Source organism: Pseudophryne corroboree, chromosome 11, assembly GCF_028390025.1.
Source record: "Pseudophryne corroboree isolate aPseCor3 chromosome 11, aPseCor3.hap2, whole genome shotgun sequence".
Lineage (NCBI taxonomy): Eukaryota > Metazoa > Chordata > Amphibia > Anura > Myobatrachidae > Pseudophryne > Pseudophryne corroboree.
Genome location: NC_086454.1, coordinates 352686186 through 352690501, shown reverse-complemented (window position 1 = coordinate 352690501; position 4316 = coordinate 352686186). Strand labels below are relative to the sequence as shown.

Below are 4316 nucleotides of genomic sequence, written 5' to 3'. Positions count from 1 at the left end.
TATCATCTTACATACTTACCTGGAGAGGAAACATCGCAGGTGGTGGTGGTGGTGGTGGGGGGGGTATGGGGCTGCTTAACACGCTATTAGGCCCCGCTCCCATAGCAGTATAGTGGATCAGTGGTGAAGCGGCGCCAACCTCTCAAAACAAAGCCACAATTCGCTGTGTTTTCTCCGGATGGGATGGAGGAGATCCGGCCATTCTTCTGGGGGTGCAGAGGACTACCCGAAATATCTCCCACACGATCCGGGAGAGTGGGTGTGTATATATACGACACCCCTCTTTGTATGATGTGTCCTGTAGTGAACAGAGGGGTGTTCTGTGTTATTATGTGTCCTGTAACTTTATACAGGACTCATAGGGGTATATTTACTAAGGTGGGAGTTTTTTTTAGAACTGGTGATGTTGCCCATAGCAATCAATCAAATTTTATCTATTATCTTCTAGAAGTAGCTAGATAAATGTTAAGTAAGATCTGATTGGTTGCTATGAGCAACATCACCAGTTCTAAAATGCTCCCACCTTAGTAAATTTACCCCATAGCGTGGAGAGACAGACATTACAGCTAAATGTAATACTCCATATATTAAACCTACCAGGTGCACATTGGCAGAGATGTCTCATTATATTCCCTGTCTACAGTAACAAATGCTCTACACATAACTATAACAATAGTTTGGAAAAAGTTTCTCTCCCTGGGGTATATTTACTAACATTCGTAATTTGTGATTTGATTTCGTGATTTGGTGGGAGAATAATCACGAATGACATCGAAAGTGTAAAACTGCAACTTTTTGAATTTATTACGACTAATTTACTAAGCTGTCGTATTCTGCATTTTCGTTTTTTCCGATGTCGATGTCATTCGTATTTTTTCCCTGTGTTTTACGGCAGTGATTAGCAAAACACTGCCAACTTTAACACAATGAATCACGGCCGGATCTGTGAGATCCGTGCTGGGGTTCATTGTGCATTTTTTTTATTATATTAAATTGTGTAAAATTTAAAAAAAATTGCGTGGTGTCCCCCCTCCTAAGCATAACCAGCCTCGGGCTCTTTGAGCCAGTCCTGGTTGCAGAAATATCGGGAAAAAATGGACAGTGGTTCCCCCATATTTAAACAACCAGCACCGGGCTCTGCGCCTGGTCCTGGTTCCAAAAATACGGGGGACAAAAAGCGTAGGGGTCCCCCGTATTTTTGAAACCAGCACCGGGCTCCACTAGCTGGACAGATAATGCCACAGCCGGGGGTCACTTTTATACAGTGCCCTGCGGCCGTGGCATTAAATATCCAACTAGTCACCCCTGGCCAGGGTACCCTGGGGGAGTGGGGACCCCCTCAATCAAGGGGTCTCCCCCCCCCAGCCACCCAAGGGCCAGGGGTGAAGCCCGAGGCTGCCCCCCCCATCCAAGGGCTGCGGATGGGGGGCTGATAGCCTTGAGAAAAATGAATGATATTGTTTTTAGTAGCAGTACTACAAGTCCCAGCAAGCCTCCCCCGCAAGCTGGTACTTGGAGAACCACAAGTACCAGCATGCGGCGGAAAAACTGGGCCGCTGGTACCTGTAGAACTACTACTAAAAAAATACCCCAAAAAAGACAACACACACACACCTTGATAGTATAACTTTAATACATCCATCCACACCTCCATATACACATACTTACCTTATGTTCAAGGCTATCAGCCCCCCATCCGCAGCCCTTGGATGGGGGGGGCAGCCTCGGGCTTCACCCCTGGCCCATGGGTGGCTGGAGGGACGACCCCTTGATTGAAGGGGTCCCCACTCCCCCAGGGTACCCTGGCCAGGGGTGACTAGTTGGATATTTAATGGCACGGCCGCAGGGCACTGTATAAAAGTGACCCCCGGCTGTGGCATTATCTGTCCAGCTAGTGGAGCCCGGTGCTGGTTTCAAAAATACGGGGGACCCCTACGCTTTTTGTCCCCCGTATTTTTGGAACCAGGACCAGGCGCAGAGCCCGGTGCTGGTTGTTTAAATATGGGGGAACCACTGTCCATTTTTTCCCCATATTTCTGCAACCAGGACTGGCTCAAAGAGCCCGAGGCTGGTTATGCTTAAATATGGGGGAACCCCTGTCCATTTTTCCCCCATATTTCTGCAACCAGGACCGGCTCAAAGAGCCCGAGGCTGGTTATGCTTAGGAGGGGGGACCCCACACAATTTTTTGGGGGACAATTAACACTTTCCCACCCCTTCCCACTGATATACATGCACGGATCTCATGGATCCGTGCATGCCTATTCAATCACGGCTCAAAAAAGCAGGTCTGGTTTTTTTTAGCACTTTTTTACGAATTGCAATTTTTCACGGCAGTGTTTGGCTATTTTGAGATGTGCACTTTTTAGTAAATGACTGAGTTCTACAATTTTGCTGGCGTATTTGACCGATGGTGTATTCATTCGTATTTTTTTTTCTGGACTTCCAAAAAAATACGAATGCCCTCATCACTGCCGTGATTTGAGTTTAGTAAATTACCGAGAAGACACTTTGAAGAAAAAACGGCATCTCGGTCAAAATCGGGACCTTAGTAAATATACCCCCCTGTATTGTCCAAGCCCAACACACGCTGCCAGTGATGCTGCTGCCGCAGGCCGGATGAGGAGCTCTCTTTTCAGGCAGAGACACCGTGTGGCGCCGTGGCTTAGTTGGTTAAAGCGCCTGTCTAGTAAACAGGAGATCCTGGGTTCAAATCCCAGCGGTGCCTGTAGGTTGTGTAAATATGTTTTTTTATTTTCCGTCTAAACACCAGATTTTATTTAGGGATGTTGATAGTGATTATTCCTGGTTCTTGTAGTTCTAAGGCTGATAATACCGAGCACACACTTGTATAAGCATGGTGCGTTATCACCTTCCACTTGTCTTTGCTTTATCACTTCTCCAGGATTAATACATCTGCCCCTTAGTTTGCTACATCTGTTTATTAGTGCTCTGTGCATTATAAATCTGTTGCAGATACTATAATCTGCTCATGATGCTATCGTATAAACGTTAAACGTCATAGCTTTCGTATGCTAAGAGTGACACCTTGTGGTGAAACATAGGTAGTGCTGCTTCCCTTATAGCTGACTATTGCAGAATGATTTCATTGCATGTTATATATATCTTATCTAGCCCAGGGGGCATGCACACATAATATGGCTGTGGAATAATAATAATAATAAAGGACAGCCTGTTGTGCTGTGCTGCTGCACGAATAAGAAGCCCAATATACTGCAGTACCAGGTGCTGGTAGTTAATGTTTATCTATTTAATCAATTCTCCCTTTTTGCAGATTCTATAAAAATAAAACCAGACACACTTTCATTCTCTCCACTGCGTTTTCTAGTGAGGGAGGAACCTCAATCACTCTAATATTGGGCCTAATTCAGAGTTGATCGCAGCAGCAAATTTGTTAGCAGTTGGGCGACACCATGGTGCACTGCAGGTGGGGCAGATGTAACATGTGCAGAGAGAGTTAGATTTGGGTGGGGGTGTGTTCAAACTGAAATCTAAATTGCAGTGTAAATATAAAGCAACCAGTATTTATCCTGCATAGAAACAAAATAACCCACCCAAATCTAACTCTCTGCACATGTTACATCTGCCCTCCCTGCAGTGCACATGGTTTTGCCCAACTGCTTACAAATTTGCTGCTGCAATCAGCTCTGAATTACCCCCATAGTCTGTATACAAAATATCCTTTTCTACTGTTAAAGCACACAGCTCCTCTCTCAGAAAGAGAATCTGTGCCACCAGGAGGGGGCAGCAGCAGGGCAGATGGTGCCAGGGGCGTGCATAATGGGCAGGTGTTGTGCCAATTCCTGCAATAGCCCCACTAATGGGCGTTTATGTCCTATATTAGAACCAGTATCGCCTTCCTTTATATCATACAGTAAGTGCTGGGTTGGGTACAATATGCCGACTGTCAGAATTCCGATAGCAGAATCCCGACAGTCACAGTTCCAACAGATACAGGTGAATAGTGTAACCCTAACCCTAACCTACCCCTTCTGCAGCCTAACCCTAACCTACCCCTGCCACAGCCTAACCCTAACCATCCCCTTCTGCAGCCTAACCCTAACCTGCCCCTTATGCAGCCTAACCCTAACCTACCCCTTCCGCAGCCTAACCCTAACCTTCCCCTGCTGCAGCCTAACCCTAACCTACCTCTGCCGCAGCCTAACCCTAACCTACCAGTGCCGCAGCCTAACCCTAACCATCCCCTTCTGCAGCCTAACCCTAACCTACCCCTACCGCAGCCTAACCCTAACCTACCTCTGCCGCAGCCTAACCCTAACCTACCAGTGCCGCAG

At 46.7% G+C, this 4316-nt stretch overlaps 1 non-coding gene across 1 annotated transcript; it reads left to right on the top strand.

Moving 5' to 3' along the window:
* The first annotated feature begins 2654 nt into the window (after nt 1–2654).
* TRNAT-AGU (transfer RNA threonine (anticodon AGU)) lies at nt 2655–2728 on the top strand. The gene has a single exon. It is a non-coding gene; the product is annotated as a tRNA-Thr (tRNA).
* The last annotated feature ends 1588 nt before the right edge of the window (nt 2729–4316 follow it).